General features: G+C 40.5%; 2 protein-coding genes across 14 annotated transcripts in view; one reads left to right on the top strand and one right to left on the bottom strand.

Moving 5' to 3' along the window:
* The window catches only part of grin2ca (glutamate receptor, ionotropic, N-methyl D-aspartate 2Ca), a 54,530-nt gene extending 45,586 nt beyond the window's left edge, over positions 1–8,944 (bottom strand). The window contains exon 1 of the mRNA XM_008416517.3: positions 7,932–8,944. The gene's annotated coding sequence lies outside the window, so the exon portion shown is untranslated. The remainder of the gene's footprint in view (positions 1–7,931) is intronic.
* LOC145552644 (uncharacterized) overlaps positions 1–20,431 on the top strand; it is a 158,554-nt gene that overhangs the window by 48,273 nt on the left and 89,850 nt on the right. The window contains exon 4 of one of the 13 annotated variants that reach the window (XR_014088779.1): positions 14,542–14,734. The exons of the other annotated variants lie outside the window; for them this stretch is intronic. The gene's annotated coding sequence lies outside the window, so the exon portion shown is untranslated. Of the gene's footprint in view, positions 1–14,541; positions 14,735–20,431 lie in introns of those variants that run through there. 13 annotated transcript variants of the gene reach the window in all.

Genomic DNA, 20,431 nt, shown 5'->3' with positions numbered 1-20,431 from the left:
TCCACTTACGCAGCACTTGAGCTGAACACAGCTTAGTAAAGTACTCTTATATTTCCATCAGATTCACATTAATGCTTCATGGCGTAAACTGATAAAAAAAATCACCTGGAAGTGCAGGTGACTGGATGTTGAAGCTCTGTGTGGAAATAAGGCTGACAAAGAACAAACAAAACCAAGAAATCTGAGTTTTAAAATCTTGATGGATCAGTTTGTTCACAATAGTTTATTTCTAGGAAGTTGCATCTTTTCTTAATGGAGCAAACTCCTGTCTGATGTTGCTGGTCTTCACTCTCTATCTCCAAATAAAAAAGACATCTGCACAAAGCCAAGACTCCTAGGAAACAGCTACTGAGTCCAAAGCTTAATTTAGCACGCCTCTGAGGGGCAGCAGTGGACAAACAAGACTGAATCTGTGCCACTCCGCTGGCACCGTTCCATGCAGCATTCTCCACAGATCACCTGCCAAACAGACTAATGTCGCCTCTCTTTTCTAATTATATGTTCATTAAACTGTCTGTTGCAAGGAGAGCTTCTCATCTTCTGGTACTCAAATCTTCTTGCAGTGATCATGTTAATTAGTCATTTATATTTTCCTTGCCGTTAATCTCCTGTAAACATCTGATTAAGTGTGGCATGGTTGAATTGCTTAAACCTTGAAGGATCAATGCATAGAAACAGTTAAGAAAAAAAATCAATAACAGTTTCACCTATCTAGCTTCTGTAAGTCATTCACTAAAGCAGACATTTGGCTTCTTGTCTTTCAGAAAAAGACCTTGATGACATTGACACAAACACGCTTCATTAAAACTAACAGTTGAAGCCTCTACTTGGAAACAAGCTGGCATATTTCCTGACAGGAATGGCAGAAAGGCAGAGAAAATGTTAGACTAGCAGCAAAATAACCTGAAATCAAACAAACAGACAATTTAGGTCTCATTCTAAATAGAGCTGCACCATATATTGAATTGGAATGGACGTTGCATTATTGATGTGTGTTATATGTAGGGATGCACTGATCTGAAAATTTGGTTGATATCCGAAAATAATAATATTGTTATGGCCGATAACTGATATCCATATTTATTTCCTGCCTCTTCAGCGCTGTGGAGAAACAATCACACCTCTGCTTCAGTTAAACTCCTCACCATCCAGTGGTGCATCACATGATCAAACAAATACCACATGACCCACCATCTACACCCCTGAATCACAAGCAGCAAGAAAATGGAGAAAAAAGTTTTTTAATATCAGTCCAGTTTTACTAATTGGATCGATACCAAAGTTAATTCTGATATCTTATGTATTTCTAGTCATATCAGTGTTTGTCAAGCAGCCAAACACATTTAACTCACATTCTACAGATTTGTCTGTTTAATTCACTTCAATCAAGTCAATTATGTTTCAGCAGCAAGGAGCTTTACAAAATAAAAACACAAAATTACAAAGTTATAAAGAAAGCACCATTTGGTCAGCGATTACCATCATCAAAATTAAACACATACTTCCATATATTACTCTGTACTTTTAAATATGGTGGATAGGAATTTTAGAGAAACAATAGATTTCATCTGCTGCTGTTACCTGTTGTGTTAATCTTCCAGATCAATCAGATCTACTGGTTCTGGTCTGCTTGGCATCCTCAGAACCAGAACCAAACATGGAGAAATGGCATTCAGTTTTTATTCTCCTCTAATCATGAACAAACTTTCAAAAACCTGCAAAACTGCTGAGACACTGAGTTCATTTAAATCAAGGCTAAAAAAAACTCTTGTTTAGAGTTGCTTTTGATAAATAATAACTGGAACATTGATTAATATATTTGGTGTTATTTGCTTGATGATTTGATAACATTTGACTAAATGTAATGTTTATCGGTATGTTTTCAAGGTGTAAAACACTGTTAACTTCTTGTTACATAAATCTGCTACACCATTAAACTTGACTTGACATCAGTGCTTGTATCCAGGCCAGAGGGAGAGCCAGAGTGTATTGACACGGTACCAGCAGTGTGTCCGCTCTCCCAGCTCTCTTACTTCCCCCGTGAATCAAGGCGTAAAAGCAGTTGAGGGGTTGTTTGGACTCTTGAACACAGACAGTTTATCTAAACCATATGAAAGCTCCTCCAGCGACTGGTTCTTCTGCTGCCAGTCAGAGTCTCCTCATGGTCATCCTGTGAGCTGTGTGTTGATTTACTGCTCCACTCTACATGAAACGGTGTGCTTTGAGATGGCCATCTGACAAACACAGTCCGCCATAAGAAACGGCTTAAGACCAAGTCTGAGTCTGGCATCGTCTGCTCGTGGCTCCCAAAGGGAAACTACGATGGAGGCTGTTCAGCCTAAAGCCCTGATGATTTATCTGTCCCTGCAGACTTCTGGAGACACAGCGACATGGATCAGACTCCATCAGATATTAGTTTCTGTCCCATGCTTTACTTTCGCTGCTGCCCACAGCACTACAGAAATATTTAAGACATGTGCTCCACAATGAACTATATGTGATTCATGATTGAGCTGCCTTTCGATGAAAATCCTGTCCAGGTGAAATCTCAATAAATCCCAGATAAGCTGCATAGATGTCTCCAAGGTCTGTGTGGACGGGAGATGGGGACCTAAAACTTCTCATAAATTTTTGCATACTGCTAGAAGGAATCAATCAAAGGGCGTTGAAGCTTTGGTCGGTCTCTCTGTGCATTAAGGGATTTAAATACGGAGGAAGGAAATGGAGCAGCTGGATTTTCTGAGCTGTTATCAGCAGCTTTTAAATGCCACAACAGATGGAAAAGTGTCCACTTGTGCTTTACGACAATTTTAACTTTGATCTACCCCCAACCTGTTTGGTTGAGTTAATATAACAAGACGTCGTGAAGTGGGATCAGTGTGTGTATGCGCATATTTTTACACACAATTATTCCATCAGCTGTTCCTTGGATTTATGTTTAGTAGTTAAAAATCTTTAGTGTTGTAGCTGTAGAGCGTGTTATCTCTGAGGTCTTGACATGATCCTCTGGTATTAATATTCCTGCTTGGACCCGGTGTTCTGACCTGACAGTGAGCCCATCATGCCAGGTAACTTGGAGGTCCTCCGTTGATGTTTGGTGGCTGCTCTGCCGTATGTAAAGCAGGGATCAGTGTAAACCCTGGTTAAGCTGAAACTGTGCCCACCGGTGCAGAACCAGAACAACCCCCGCCACCTCTGCCGCTGAGCCAGCTGTCACCAGCCTGCTCTCATGGAAGACTCGCGCTCTGTCCACGCATGCAGCTGACCTCTGACCTGCACACACAGGCTGTAATCCACGTGTGAGCAGACCACTTTGTTCATAATCTGTCCTGTCTGTGTGTGTGGCCTTGTGCTTTCAATTACTCTATTTCTCCCTGGTAACTTCCATTTTACTGTCATTAACACATTTTCTGAGACATGACTGATGGTGGAAAGGAGAAAAGAGGTCATGGATGGGAGAATAAGCTATACGTGTTATGCATGTTTTCAGCCACATTAAATAAATGCACTATGACTTGAAGGCAACGGTTTTGTTTTATCAAGCTAAATTTTAATTCGAAATGTAACAAACGTCACCACTTCAACACTGGAGTACTGGTACATAGTAGAGTTTGACGATAAAATGATACCGATTTATATCAATTAAAAAATTGTCCCTTTCAGATTTTAGGTCAATATATAGAAAAAACGAATAACCAATGATACTAAGAGTTGTCCCGCACTGGATTAATCATGACTGTAATGGGGCCCCTGTAAAGTTACATTGATGCGCAAACGGCTAATGTCTGTGCAGCTGCAGCCTCTTATGTCAGGAAACAGGAAGGACATGATTACAAAAAACCCAGTGTGATGAAGTAAAAAGACAGATTACACATCCTGGTGGTAAATACCTCCTCAGCATGTCAGTGTTCTGCAAAAACATGCTAACCATATGATTTTAGTTTTTGGTAATTTAATATTAAAATGAGAATTTATCTAAAAACACCAAATATTACACACCTCCTGTCAGTTTATTTCCAACAAAACTTTTTTAAAATAATTTATTGAAAAGCAAACAAAGCAATCTTCTCCATAAGCATTTTTGGGTTATAGTTTTCTGTGGAAATGATGTCATTGATTTTGCAGAAATGAATTTGCATCTAGAGATGCTGCACTAGTTTGTTATCTTATAGGAGGATTGTTTAAATGGTGTCTTAGACCCACACCGCCTTCTAAAACCATCTTTCAGGCTTTGTTGATCACTTTTGGCTGCAATTCTGAAGTGACAATGGCGCATGTGGTAATACTGAAGAAGTGTGCAACAAAGAAAGCCAAAAAAAGCCCAAAGTACGTCACAATCACAAGTCACCTCTGCCAGCTGAGACACCAGAACATTTTGTGTCACTTTTTGTTGGCCTGATTCCTTCAGATGAATCTTGCAAAGTCGAACGCCTCATTCTCTTCGGACATTTAAAGATGTCTCGTGGGCCAACCCAACACACACACACATGCACTTTGCCTCTAAGGTTATCATTGTCATCATTCTTCACTGAGATGCTCCTCACCGTGTCGTAGCTCAGGGCTAAATATGACAAATGAAGCGGCACACATGCAAAGGCGAACAGAAAACGATTAGACTAATCGATTTCCTGCATGTGCACACGCTTGGACCACACATTCACCCTCAGGTTGGATCCGTGAAAGGTAGAGGAATGACAATAAAACAGAGGCGATGCCAGCACCACCCCCGTCCTTCGTTTCTCAGCCCACAACGTGTCAGTTTTCCTTCTCAACAGGGACAGGACGGTAGACGGGTGCAAGCGGCGCTGCGCCGTGAATATAAATGGGCCTGGAGTCTCTGTTGTGCCTGCGAGAGCAGCCGTAAACTTAGAGCAACACAGCCTGCTACAAATTGTCTGCCACATATTTAAGATCTCATCTCAAGGCTTGCAAAAGCGCTCTCAGCACCGCTGTGACAGATCAGCGCCGGAGCGTCCCCCCGGATCCTCAGGTTTCTACAATGTGGAGACGAATAGATCATGTGATGATGCACCGTCACCTGATTGGGAGTGAGATTTACAACTCCTCTGTCATGACCTTGGGTGGATGGCTCTGATATGCTGCAGCCATCCTCTGCTTGCAGTAACAAGTTTACTGTCCTGGATGCTTGCAGCTGTGTGTCAGTCAGCGTGGATAAAACAGATATCTGTGCAGCCAGGTGTGCCTCTTGTTTTAGTTTTTCTATTTTTTCCACACATGTTCTGCCAGTCTTATCCAGTTCCTCTTAGTTTTTCAGACAGAGAAGAGAATTTCAGGTATGAAGACAGCCAACATATTACTATTGCATTATCATAAATTAGAATACAATCAAAAAAACTCATTCATTTTAGTAATTCAGTGCAAAAAGTACCTTGGCTGATGCTTGTGCAAACAACTTAAGTTCAGTAGACTCAGCTCGATCGGGGACCAAATTTCAACATTTGACACATTTTGGTTGGTGTCAAATGAACCAAACCCTTGAACAGCCTGTTCAGCGGCAAAAGAAAAAGAGGTGGATTAACAGAACTGCTAACAACTGATAGTGTCATCCAGGACATGTTACTGTAGAATATTATTTCTGCTGCCTGGATATTGAGCTGTTAGAAGTAACTGTGTTCAGTCAGAGGTATCTTCAGAATCGCTGGAAAACTGACTACTGCTAGTGGAGATCACTCCTGCCTACAGCATCACCATCACCTCCCTTTTGGGGTAAATAGAGTATTTTTAAACCAAATTTAAGTTTTGGTTGTTGAAGCTGGTAACCGATTACTAACACTAGAATAATATAACAGACTTCTTTGGTTTGTGAGTAAAACATGCAGCTGTTACAAAAAGGACAATTTGTTCCGTCCTTACTTTGTTTTATGTGAATTAAGTCAATCCTTGTTCTTGTTGTCGTTAATGTACAAATGTGTTTTTGTGTCACAAGGGCATGAAATTGTAAGAAGGAAAAAAGAAAAAAGCAATTTAATCACAGCATGTATCAGTTGTTATTGATCAGTCTCTGCTTCAGTCTGACATCCAGCTGCAGATTCCTCCATCATGCTTGTTGGTGTGTTGCTCCTGGCAGCGATCTTTGTGTGTGTGAGATTATATGCTGCTGTGTCGCATTGCTTTCTTTGCTCTCTTATACACACACACAGAGAGACGAATGTCCATATGGATGTTTGAATTACACACGCCTGCGTACATCCAATTACTGAAACCAAGATATGGTTGGCATAACATAATGAAGAGCCATTTTTCACCAGCCTAACTGGTGCTGCGGCGTCTCACCCCACATTCTGTTTTATTCTGTGAAATAAATGGAGGGAAAACATGTTTTCACCTGTGGAACGGGTGATTTTGGCCCCGTTTCTATATAGGACAATAGTTCAGTTACTTTTGTTGGGGTTTGAAATATTGGTAACAATGAAATAACCCTGTAAATATTGAATTAATCTAGGTAAATTACTTAGAAGTAGAAAAGAACATTGCCACCATTGTAAAATCTAAAAATGATGGCCAGCACTTTTTTGCATTCATTTCATGTAATTAATGAAAGTAAAAAAATGTACGCAATTAATCGCATTTTTCTTTTTTATATGCAAAAGTTCAGAGCCGGAACCTTTGTGTTGTGTTTCTTGTAGGCCACTAAATTTGACGCACAAACATAATCTGCAAATTTACAGCGACAAAGCTGCTTCTCTTGGCCGACAGTGGTTTGGTTTCTACTTCAAGAAAACAGTCTGGGATGTTGGAAAAGACTATTGTTGTGTTCATGTTATTCTAAAAGTAGTTATCCCATCAGCGAAACTCTTGAGGCTCAAAATAGCATCTCAATGCTAAACATGCTGCTAATGCTAACGCCAGCGTCCACATTTCTAAAGAATGATCAGGTCTTCCTCAAAGACTGGAAACCTGAACCAATCTGATGGAAACTGATTAAAAACTCTAAATATCTTTATTGTTGAGCTCGTATAATCTATAATTTAGCAGAAAAATGTTTTTTGTATTGAGTGTTGCTTATTTTAATTAATATGATTAATTATAAGCCCTGCAATGAACTTGATTAAAAAGTTCTGCCGCTATTAAGAACAAGCCAAGCTTTTTTTTGTGATAAATTTAGTCTGTACCTATAAAAATATGCATCTTTGTCAGACGTTTAGTTGTTTACAGACTCGGACCAGAAGAAGTTTTTTCTTTCAACCAACTTTTGCTGACCTGTGACCTTGATGTCATTGGTGGAAATATTAATAAGACCTGATGGAATAATATGTAGGAAAAATAAACTCAGGTTTTAAATTATTATCATTAGTTTCATTTGATCTTGTAACTGGTATAGTTAAAGTATTCTGATGATGCTGTGACATTATTGTAATAGCATCACTGCTGTTTGGTTTGTCTTTACAATCATTTCTCTACTTTTACAAAAACATCTTTCTTCCTCTCTGTTTTCAGTTCTCTGCCTTTAAAATGATTTTGTTTATCAGTTGTTTTGGTTGTTCTGGCATCCTGGGTCTTTATTGGCAGTTCAATTTGCCCTGCAGCAGCATCTCATGTCCAGCAGGCAGGTATCAAAAAAGAATCTGTTTACAGTGATGCATCGATCCACTCTGCTTAATCTCCCCCAGAGCGGAGTGTCTAAAAGCAACAGTTACAGTCACCAAACATCTGCAACTTGTGTAAAAGCCAAACACAACATCCGGATGTTTGATCGGATCCTCTGCGCTCTGATAATTCTCAGAGAGAGGAAGACACTAAACACTGACACACAGTTGGGAGAGCAGCAGAAAGCATCCCTATCCGGCTCCCAGTTCGGGAAAGTGGGAACATTTGATCATGCGTTTTATGATTTCCAGCAGCTGACATTTGAATGAAGTGATAGTGACACATGAAAGCAGCACAAAGTGTTGGATGAAGGTGATCTTTACCTGCGGCGGCAGCTCACATCCAGCTCTGGCTCATCACCACTCATCCCGTGTCCTCGGCTTCAGCTGTCCTTCCCCACGTTTTTTTTCCTTCCCCTCCTATCCTTCCTCTTCGTTCTTTTTCTTCCTCTCCCTTCCTCTTCCTCCCCCTGCACTTGTTTGAGTCTATTTCAGTAGCAGCAACAGTCGAGCCCGCTGCGACGGTGGCATGGTTTCCAGCACTTTGGCAGAAGGTCACATTATCACTCGCTGGTTAAAAGGGAGGAGGGAAGAAGAAGAGGAACAGGAGGAGGAAGGGAAGAAGTGATGGAGGTGAGCAGGTGTCAGAGTTGGAAATTAAATCATGGTTTCCCCCGTAATTGTTCCAGGATAAAGTTGAGACAGGAATGTTTTCAGGTCTGATGATAGATTTCAGATTACAGAGCAGTTATTTACATTTCACCCCTGAGACTTCAGACAGCCTTAAAACTTCAGCCATGTTAAATTTGAGAAGAATCCTCCTGATTATGACCCTTCGTTTCGCTCAGCGCTGTCCGGTTCAAAAAGACGCAGAAGTACCCCATGTTTGGTTGAGACAATCCTCCACGCTGCGCGCCCCATCTTTCACACACTCTGCAGGGTGACCCAGCCTCCCTGTTTTCACCTCCTCTGGTGCAACCAGCCACTCCATCAAATTAAGAGTCAGAGAAATGCTCCAGCTGCCCGGGATGAGGCTGTCAGCGGCCAGCGACAGATGGCCAGAGTCGGGGTCCAGATGCCAGTCAGCTACCGGAGTTGGGAAGCAATTGGACGCTCTTCTTGGCCTCCTTGGAAGCACAACTTCCTCTCTTCTTCTTTAAGCTGCACTTGTTGTTCAGTTGTGCTTGTTTGTGTTTCGTCTCATTTTCCCACCTGGATCCCTCCTCCCAACATCAGCGGAGCTCCTGCTCTGGCTCCAGCAGCCGGCTGTAATCCTGACTCCTACATTCATGTCACAGGAAGGGCTTGTGAGCTCTAATCATTATGTAGTAAGGATTTATCCTCAAACTCTCCCTCCCTCCTCCTGTTCTCCCTCCCTCTCTCACCCATCCCGTTGGTTTCCCTCGCTCTGCTGTTGGCGCACCGGCCGTCCTACAACTCTCAGCATTTCAACAGCCTCCATCACGCATCGCTTCTCCCTTTTATGCAACATTTCTGCTTATTCTGGCTTGTTGCGTTTCGGGTCTCAACAGGTTTGCCCTTGGAAGAAATCTCTGGGACAGACAGAGTCAGTGATCTGTTTTCCTTTCTGTGTTTGCACCGGTTTCAGTGAACAGTAAGCAAACATCTACTCACTTCTTAGTTTATATGAACTTAGTAAATAAATAACAAAATTACATGTCAGTGCATAGTGAAAAAAAACGCTGTTGCTGTGGGGTATTTCATCCACCAGAGTGCAGCATTATGATTTTCCTTCTCTGTGTGTGTGAAGACATCGCAGTCCTCTGGTAAAGTCTCTTGGTTTCAGGACAGATTCTGGAACACATTTGGTTTGATTTGAGGTCCTGGATTGAGCTCTGATACCAAGTCTGGGTTTAAATTAGCTTTTACAAACATCCAGATTGAGTCTTACAAGGTCTTTGCTTGTAAAACCATGTGAAGGTCATTCGTCTTCCTCAGGAATAAGAAGAGACACCCAGGTTCTGGCTTTATTCACAGTGTGATGTCAGACATGGAATTACATAATTTCCTGTTGCCACCCCCCAAACATAAAATGAACAAAAATAATTTTTAACCCTTCTGTGGTAGTAAGAGATGGGGTTTTTTGTACTCTGTGCGCGGTCCAATGGGGTCGCAGTAACCCTGCGTGCGCTTTTACAAGTTTTTTATTAATTTGTGTGGGATTGTTTTTTTAATCAACATCTTCCCTCGTGAGAGAAAACGTGAACACAGTTTCATCATTTCTCAGGTTTTTTCAGTCCTTACCAGTATCAGGGTTTTTATATCTTTGACTCGTGCTACTTAAATATACTAAAACCACCTGTCCAAAGTATCGTCCACTTTTTACTTTCTGGTAATTTCCATTTATATTGGGGAGTGTTATCAACTTTTATCCTACCTGGAGTAATTAGTTGTTGTCGTCTTTGGATTTTCTTTTTCTTGTCTTCTGTTGCACATCTTCTGGCCGGAGATGGCACCCTGCTGTGTAACATGATTAACATTCAGCGCTGTGGTGGTTACTGAATCTTCTCAAGCTCTTTATTTGCACCTCAATCCTGAAGTTTGTAACTCAGAACTCTTTAAAATAGTTGGGCACATTGAGACAAAACGGCTTTTCTCACTTCTCACCACCAGTTTGACGCATGAAGCCATTTAGCTCCATTTTCTTGTTTGTCTCAGGACACCATCCCCATTTTGAGATCAGGAAACCAAACCCAGATCATGTGGTTCTGTGTGCCTTTTTGTTCAGAAGACAATAAATTGTTGCAGTTTCAGGCCACATTTGCAGGTACGAACCTGGCATCTTGTAAACACTTCACCTCTCTCTCTCCCAATGGTAGTGGGGCACTCGTTTTTCCCCATATGGATGAATCCCTTGAAAAATGAATCTTTTCAGGCTGGAGGACTCGTGGGGATTTTATGAGCCTGTCAGAGCTGCACTGAGAGATGTGACAGGGAGGCCATATTTGTTTCTCTGCAGCCGGCGCTGGAGGCGGTGCTTCATGACCTCATCAATCGCCAGACAATAATGATCCCGTTATTGTCTGGGATCGTTATCAACAGCTTATAAAGTTAGCTTCACAGTGATCAATAAGGCAAACGGGTAAGAAATAAGCAAGTGTTTAATTGCCTCAGTGTGTTATTTCAGCTTAGAGCTGCATAAGAGTCTGGAGAAAACGGCGACAATAAACTATACAGTCATAATAAATAAATGTGAATATTATAGAAAAGTTAATTTACTTCAGAAACTCCATCACTAAGCACAGATGTTTTCAAACCTTTATTTCTGTTAATTACGATGATTTTCTGCTTCCAACGAATGAAAACAGCATTTTAAGATTAGAATATTACTACAGAGCAGGGCAGCGACTAATAACTGTTTTAGTAACTGATTATTCTATTGATCTGATGATTAATCAATTAATTGGATACAAAAATTAGCATACTCTTCAGATTTGTAATTTAAACACTTAAAACTTTTTATATAATATTAAAAATGCATTAAAATCAAGTAAGTCAATTAATTTTTTTAGGTAGAAAAATAAACAATTGTAACTGTAACTGCCAGTACTTGACAATTACTTTAATTATCGATTCATCATGATTAATCTGATTAATCTGATTAATAATTTCAGCCCTAAAACAAAGCAATAAAAAAACCATTTTGAATATAAAATGTGGGCTAAATGAAAAGTATGTTTGAAAATGACTTGCTTAAAAGTAATTTTCAAAAGATGTTTTTAATCTGACAAACAAGCCTCATTAGAATTGACATCCCTTGATCTAAACTCAAATCTAACTGTAAGGCTTTGACTAGGCAGGTGGGCCGGTGGAGGAGGAAGTAACACATGTGAGGGCGGCAGCAGAGGGAAAGGCTGACATATGCTCCCTCGCTCTGTGGCCTGGCCTTCCTGCTTCATCATGCAATGTGGCTGAACTCTGAATATTATCCTCTCGTACGGCAAACCCGGCGTCATCGTGGCCGCTGCCGCGGCCTTTACCGTCACGCTCGCCCCCTGTGTATCTCAGGTTGCTCTGAGCTATTTTCAGCAGAGTTTCAGCGGCTGAGCTGTGAGAAAACAGCGAGTTAAAAGGCTAAACTGGGCTGTGGTGCTTCCCAGGAGAGGGACTGGATTTATCCCAGTTGTCTCAAAGTATCGACCAGCAGTGGTTCAGCTGGGTTTCTCTGTTACAAGCTGTGGTTCTTAGAGACGCCTTCATGGAAAAACGTACATAAATCCTTTGTTACAGAGTCAGGTAAGGTTGTTGATCCATTGTGAATCACACAGTTGGCAGTACTACATAATGAGTGGTTTCACCACTGACATTTTCCTTTATCCTCCAGCTGTGATTAAAAAAATACTGGTTTTAATGACTACGATTTAGTCATAAAGCATAAACATATTTAGTGGCCACACTAGATTAGAAATAAAAATAACCTTTAATGTAACACAATGGGGACATTTCTGACGGACAATAACAGCAAATAGACTCGAACAAAGATGTTTATGTTGATTAGTTGTTAAGCATCAAACTCTGAACAGGACGATGTTCCTGTTACATCGTTACACTCCAAAGTGTATTTGTTTACTTTGGTCCGAATCAGTTGATTATTTGTCACCTGGAAACTTTTGGTGGTTTGGTTCCTTTTCACAGAGAAAATCACAATCGAACCAGAACCTGTCGAGAGCGTTCAGCCTGGCTGTCGGTCAGGTGGGACGAGGGCGGCAGCACCAGGTGTAGATACAGGAAGCAGGTCCTGTGATCTGAACTAATGAGGATTTATTCACACCAGCAGTAGAAATGGTTTCTTACACTGAATTATTTTGAGATGTCTTCAAAGTTGAATGAATACTGTTTGCAAAAAATATGTATAGAATTTATTTGTTGGTTTCAACCATGTGCTTCTGAGGAACTACTGGAATAAAACTGAAATACTTGGTGATAGTTTCTGTCCTGAGGCTGAGCCGAGTACCGTATTTACGTCTGTTTCAACCAGACGTTGTCATCTGAGTCTGAGTGTCCATTGGCCGTCAATAGGCAGGTGTGTGTTGCCATCCTGCAGCCTGCAGCGTTTCAGCTGCAGGCTGGACCCAACCTGTTGGGTCATTAAGCATCTGTGCTCTCTGAGAACCGCTGCCAAACTCAGACCTGTTGCCTGATGAATGATGTGCTCTCTGGACGCCGATCAGGCCACCCATACGATTTCCCACACACATCACAAAAAAGCAGCAAATCGGAGTAAATGAAGACAAACTGAGGCTTTGGGAGTTAGAAATGTCAGAAACTGTAAAACACGCAGCTCAGCTTGACCTGTTTGTTTAATTACTACAGAGTCAGTTTATCAGTGCTTGATGCTGACAAACTGTCCAGCAAGCTGTCATAAACACACCATTTCAGCCAAAACACATTATCTAATGTTAACATTTTACGGTGTTTTATTTTTTGTTTTTCATTTTTGTACAAGTTCACATCTTTTTGCTCATTAAAGGATTTACAGTCTAAATCCATAAATTTGGATGTTACAATGTTCAACTTCTACTGCAGATTTCCAACTTACTGTCTAGCTTATCAGAATAAGTCAATAAGGTTTATTAGCATAGCGCATTACAGCAACATGACAGTTCATAGTTCTTTACATCCTGGAAACAAAAACACATGAAATAGATAGACAGATATATCTGAGACAAAATATTACAGCTGGTTGTACTGTTTATATTGACTCTGCAGTAAGTAAAGACCTCACCAATTTCTCTCAGAAAATATATTTTCTAAAGGTGCGATTGACTTGAAATTCCCACCAACAGCCAACAAACCAGGCCACACATGCCAAGAAATCCAACCTCTGCAGTCCATTAGAGTTGTCTAAGTAATTAATACCTGGATATAATCAATACTAATCATTCAGAGACATTTCTGCCTCTTCTCCTCTGAGCTCAGCTGTCCACTCAGTTGTAGCAGAGAGATGCAAACACAACAACTAACCGTTGAACATTGGAGCTACCATTAATGTTCACGGCTTTAAAAGCAAAACTCTTAGTTTCTGATGCAGGACAGCAGCTTTTTCTGTGTTTGGTTCACACGTGATTTACTGGAACTGCACTGAAATATTTTCAGTGCTGAATTATTTATGCTCATAAAAGCAGGGAGGGAACATGCTAACATTAGCGTAGCTGTTTAGCAATAAGTCTAGGATGTAAACACTGAGATGTAGCTTAATGTTTTTAAAATGTTTTGTTTTCTTTACTGAATTAACTCGGGCTCAACCGGATCTGAAACATCAATAATTTATTGATTGTCCTCAAGTCAGGAGATGCGGTTTAGCCCAAATAATAGAAAAATCCTGGAAAGATTTTGTACAGGCAAATGTCTTTTAAGACATTTAAGTAGAACATTTAGAAAATATTTTTATTAATTTACAGAGAAGTTACTAAACTCAGACAGGATAAAGTTAGTAACTCTGGATGAAAACCAGCAGCCATGCGGTTTGAAATGAAAGAAAATGTTTTAATCCTCCTCACATTTAAAGTGAAAAGCTGCTCAGCGAGGAGGAAGCATCACAGCAAAGAAGACGTCTAGAAACCAGATGGTACTTTGCTTCCCAATGCTGAAGGAAATGTATGTAAAGTTATGGTTTCAGCTGTAAATGCAACACCTTGGATTATTCAAAACAGAAAACATAAACATTTAAAAACATTCAGTCAGAAGTTGGGAATCTTTGTACATAAACAGTTAATATTTTTAAATCTTGATTATCGCTTGAGGAATTTATATAATTAGGTAATCAAATTCCAAACATGTATAATCTGTAATGTGTGAGGATTTAAAGGTTTTCAGGTTGAGTAACTCCAGTTAATATTCATAAACGCTCATAAAAGCAAAGATTAGTTGAATTTTAAGCTTTTCCCTCCTCTTCTCTTTGAATCACTGTCAGATTCTCTGCAGGCCGGCTTCACTAGTTATCACCAACCCTGAGGTTTCACACACACGCAGCGCAGCAGACAGGCAGTGTAACAGCGCCCTCCGGAGGACAGTTTCAACATCATTCAAACATCCGTTAGTTTTGTTTTGCCTTCAAATCCTCTCCTGTTAAAATGATAGTAAAAATTAAACAGTTTTCATGTGAAGCATGTGAAGAGTCCTCCGCTCCATTTCCGGCTCTGCCTCCACCTGCATGTGTTTGTTTGGCTGCTTTTCCACGAGAGCATCCCTGCCAACTCCTCGTATAATCCACGGGGTGAATAAAAATGGATTTGGCTGGAGCAGACTCTCAGTAAGCTGCCTTAAACCAAACACAACTCTACCAACAGTCTCTCATGTACATCACCACGTTTATTACTGTTTATTAAACCAATGTTAGACCTGCATATACACATTTACCCCTTATTAACTGAAACTGCTCAGATGCTGCCTAAAACACTTTCATCTCAACCAAACCCAGAAGTAAAAAAATGTTCTCTTTGGTGACATTTTCACTGTAAAGAAAAGCAACATCATTGTTGCTGATTTTAGAGAGCAGAGGGCGAAAGGGAGAGTGTTTCCTGGCACAGCGCTCTGGCCTCCCTCCGTCTCCAGAGGCCTCACACGACAGACGGGTCGCAGCGAAGCCGCAGTTTAAATCCGGTGTGCAGATGGACACCAGTAGTTGTTCTAAATCCTGAGCGCCTTGGCACCGGGCGAACGCAGAGAGGCTGTGGCGTTAACAGGTCGATGTGGTAGCTGCTCCGTGGATCACATGTGGGCCAGACGGGGCTCAGGTACCATCAGCTGTCAGAGAGATGTTCTTGGACTGGATTTACTTTTGTGTTTGGATCATTAATTCTCTTTCTGACTTTGTCTCTACCAACATGACAATAGTTTTATGTAGGATTCGTGCAGAATAATCTTTTCAGTAAAAATGGAAGTCTCAAACTATTCAGATAGGAATCACGCCATGTTGGACAGACAGCGAATAAACTTCCTAATTCCTGCTCAGTTGATCAAACTGGGAAACTGGCTCTTATCGGGGAGAGCTTTACTCACACCTCTTATTTGTTCTGGTTCGTACTCATCTCGTCTTCTTTTGTTTTTTATTATTTGAATGATGCTGAGGAATCCAACTCCTCCTCGAGTCTTTGGTTCAAGAGTGATGAAGATATTTACAATTTCAGGATGAAAGCCGAGATTCTTCCTGAGAACATTCATTATTGTTAGCTGGATTTCAGTCCAGTTTCATTAAAGTGAACATACATGTAAACATGCAAAGGACAGATTCATATTGTTTTTAGCCAATTTTTCTGTGCTTAAACACACAGTGCTTATATTTTATCAGGTCTCCTTATGTTGTTATAGTTGTTTGTTTCTGTGTTTTAGTTAGAGTTGTGTCTTAGTTTTAGAAATTTGCAGTGTTTTGCTGAGTGCTGAAGAACTGGACATATAGAACAAGTTTATGAAAAAGTATTTGCACCATCAACCCATGGAAAATCTTATTTAAAAGGAGGTGTAGCATGTTTTTTATCTTGACCTTAAGTTTTCAGTAAGTTTAAAGATGCCTCTGTTTTTATGGTCTAACGTTTAGCAGCAGCAGTCTTCAGTCAGAAGCCTTTTCAGATTTGTAGCAAGACATACTGCACAGCATTGCCTTTTTTTTATTTTTTTTAGGATACTTTCATATGAGTTACAACATTCATTAATGCATTCATTAATTTCTTTTGGGATAAATGTAATTTTCTCCAAATCCAAAGTTATTTGGAAAATACATCAGTTGTATTGGTCTTTAGGGCTGCACAGTGGTGTAATTGGTAGCACTCTTGCCTTGCAGCAAGAAGGTCCTGGGTTCGATTCCTGGCTCGGTGTCTTTCTGCTGTTCTCCCTGTGCATGGTGGGTTTTCTCCAGGTACTCCGGTTTCCTCCCACTGTCAGGTTAATTGGTCTGGCTAAATTTTCCCTAGGTGTGAGTGTGTGTGTGTATGGTTGTTTGTCCTGTGTGTCTCTGTGTTGCCCCGCGACAGACTGGCGACCTGTCCAGGGTGACCCCGCCTCTCGCCCATTGACAGCTGGAGAGGCACCACCCCCAACCCCACTAGGGATAAGGGTGTAAGAAAATAGATGGGTTACAAGTTGTCACAATATTTCTTTTACCTGCCAGAGTCCTCTACAGTAGAAGGAGGAACTGGATATTCCTGATTTTCTACATTTATAACCTGGAGTGAACAGAAGGTGCACTTTTTCACCATCACTGTCTGCTTGTTTTAGATGGATTTAATCTGCCTGAATAGTCAGACGTGTCATTTTTAGTGGTTTGTCTCCACCCTCTGGACATACAGTGTAACTGCAGATTGTTTTGTATAACCTGTAGTTTAGTTCGGTGGGTAGAAATCTTTCCCTTCAGTCAGTCAGTGTGTCGATGATAGATGTTAAATCTGAAGCTTGTTTTTCTCAGTCTTTTCTGCAGATAATTTCTTAATTGACAATAATGTTCCAGTTTTATGTAGCTGCTGCTGTTCCTCTCATCTGATGAGTCGGTGAGATCTTCTCTCTGGGATGTTGGTGAAAGCGGCTGCAGATGGCTTGTAGTCGGGCCGAGCGCCGCAGTGTTTGCAGCAGATGGTGGCGTGCTGAGCTGATGGATGCTCTGTCTAAAACTCCAGACAAGAAACCTGCTGCTCCCTCATCATCTGAGGAAACTCCGAGTGGCTGAGCAGGACGAGGCTTCATAGCTCTCAAACATCCAGACAACACACACAGAGAACGCTGATAAATGTTTTGGCGCCTGATTTATTAGAGCCATAATGTGGTTTGTATTCCGCCCCGCTGAGACTTGTTATTGTTTGATGGGAAAGAGGCTGTTGAGGACTGCAAAATGGAGCTCTGCTTATAAGCTCGGTCCGATGATAGACAGAAAAATTTAGCAATTTTGGATTTGATTATCAACATACAGTACCAATCATTCTTTCACTTAGGGTAATGTTTCAATTGGATGTTACTCATATTGGAGTGTCAGTGATGGAAAACAATAACCAGAAATATAATACACTAGTTCCGTCAAAGTTAGGCAATCTTATTTTTAAGAGAGCTCTCAGTTAGTCAAAAGTGTTAAACCTCAAACTGTTTAAGAAAGTAAAAGTGAGGTTGTGGCTTTCTTAGAAGAATATATGTGCATAATTATTGGGAAACTACTGGTGTGCTCAATTATTATGCAATTAAATGAAAAACACACGTTGTCCCATTTGTTTAATGAGAAACTCAACTCTTTCCAGTAATATTTTTAACATAAAGTGACCAATATGATCACCGTCTATTTATGGAGTCAGTTCCTGATTTGTTGATGATTAACTTCCTGTTCAGCAGCAACCACAGATACGAGAGGTGGATTGTTTTCCTTCATTGTAAATCTCTGGTTTAAGATCTGCCCACAAGTTTTCAATTGGGTTGCGATCAGGTAAGGAAGGAAGTCGTGTCAAAGGTTTTTCATCTTTAATGCCTTTACTGACTTGGGATGCAGAGGAATACCCGGATGCATGGGATGGAGTATTGTCCCGCTTGAAAATCATTGTCTTTTTGAAAGATGCAGACTTCTTCCTGAACCAATGCTTGAAGAAAGTATCTCTAAATACTCATAATAGGTTGTGGAGTTCATGTTGAGAACTTCTTCAATCTAAAAAGGTTCAGCCAGCTAGAAATCTATTTCTTTGCCCAGTTTTAATAGTTCAGCTTGTTGTTCAGTGGTGATCGATAATCAGCCATGTCTCTGAGCTCTGAACATCTGGTACTGCTTGGTAGTTTGCAGTCCTAGAATATGCTTGATTTTAAAAAAATGTTAGCATTTTCTTTTCTTTCTCAACAGGTTTGTTGCAACCTTGTTTTCTATTTGCAACAAAACGCCAGATGGTTCTTTGATCATGCTCCAATATTTGAGGAATTTCAAGAGTGTTGGATCCTTTTGAGAGACTTTTGGTTAATTTGGACTCTTTTTGGTTTTGTGCTTTTACCCATTTTGCCTTAAGAAAAGAAACTGCCTAATTATTATGTACACTTTGATAGGACTACGACTAGGACTCTAGTCCTAGTCTTATTGGACTAGGACTAGAGTCCTAGGAGCCATAGGGTAGACTAGGACTCTAGAGTAAAGACTATGACTCTAGTCCTAGGGTAAAGACTAGGACTAGGCCTTAAGTCTTTTCTTCCTGGCATTGTGTAAAGACAACTGAAATGTCCTGAGAGAATGAGTTGCTGTTTCTTAAGAAAGGAAAGGGCTCTAAGATCAATTCCAGACTAATCGAAGTCCATCATGCTTCAGCGAAAAGCAATTATTCCTGAGGGGAAAACCTTTAAAAAAGCCGCCAATCTTCCCAGGAATGGACGTCCCAGCAAATTCAACAATGTCTCAAAATGTTTCTCACCTTCTTACTGAAACAATCTGAGTCTCGTTTAAGCTTGCAAACCCTGTGACTGATCTCTCAGACCGTAAGTCATTACATCACTGCATTGACCCATGAAGTGTCTTGTGGATATTGAAGGGTCTGTATGAAAACGGATGTCGTTCAACCACCTCAGTGCACGTCAAAAGTTTGACTTTGTTCAGACTCTACAGGTGTATAAAACAACTGAATTCAAATTCAATTAAATTCAAAACACTTTATTGGTTCCAAATGTAAATTTAACAAAATGATGTAACATTTACTACTTTAGTTCATTGAAAATGTCTTTCCTGCTTGACGGTGTGTTGACACAAACCACCAAGAGACCGCCAGCAATACCAGTAAGCAGTTTGTCTCAATCTCCTGAAATGAAGCACACCACAAATAAAAGAAATGAAATTGTATATTTGAGATTAAAACTTAGCAATAATTTCCAATATATGTTTTCTGCAAATGTAAATTGATGAGTAAACTGTCTTTAATTACATTTGCCTGCCTGTTAATTTCCCATTTAGCTCTTAGTGTTTCACAGCTTTATAATTTTAGCTCCTTGTGTTAATACATGCTGGTAATCTTGAATCTGTTAGATTTAAATAATTTTTAGCTAACGTATATCACATTTCTGTTATTTCCTCAGTATTAGCTACTAAGCTAATACTCTTGATGGTGAATTTATGGAGAAGTATCCTTGAACCCGATGTAGCCACAAGTCTATGTGTTTATATGCACAGGCATTACTTTAACCTGACAGTAATAAGTGATTTAGAGGACTAAACTATGGGCCAAACCGCCACCAGGAGTCAGCCATCACTTGGCTCATGAATCATCTTTGTTAATTGCGTTCGCCATCAAATATACACAAAGGAGTGCTGTACCTACAGAACTGACGGCACTTACAGATATCCCCGCCGTGTTTTTCTTTGACACCAACAGACTCCTGGTTCTGTGTTCCCCTCTGTTAGATGTGCTGCGACTTGATATATTGGGTCTTTTAGCCCCCACTTTGGCTCAAATCCAAGGCCCATTTGTACAGATGGGATTTTACGTGGGCCATTTTAGCAAAGCACCCTCCCCATAAAGCCAAAGTGTCTCATCACTTCATAATTGTGTGATTATGGTCAATTGCTGTGGTTGGGGTGACAGATTCTATTTGAGCCCAACAGATGCTTTTATCATATTTTAGATCTCCATTTGACCTTAATCAAGCGTTGCATGTATGAATAAAACAGGGAGATAATATTTTAGTGATGAGGCGGATCAGGTGGGAGACGCCAAGGCTCTGAGGAAAGATCAAACACAAACAAGTGGCGCACAGAGAGGAATATGAACTGCAGGGGCCTCCAGACTAGAGAAGACTGATGAATTACGCCACCATGTGGGAGGTAGAGTGCATTGCGCCTAGAGTATAACTTATGATTGGAAAGT

The sequence above is a fragment of the Poecilia reticulata genome, chromosome 8, assembly GCF_904066995.2.
Source record: "Poecilia reticulata chromosome 8, P_reticulata-male-v2, whole genome shotgun sequence".
NCBI lineage: Eukaryota > Metazoa > Chordata > Actinopteri > Cyprinodontiformes > Poeciliidae > Poecilia > Poecilia reticulata.
This window is presented reverse-complemented; position numbering and strand designations above follow the sequence as displayed.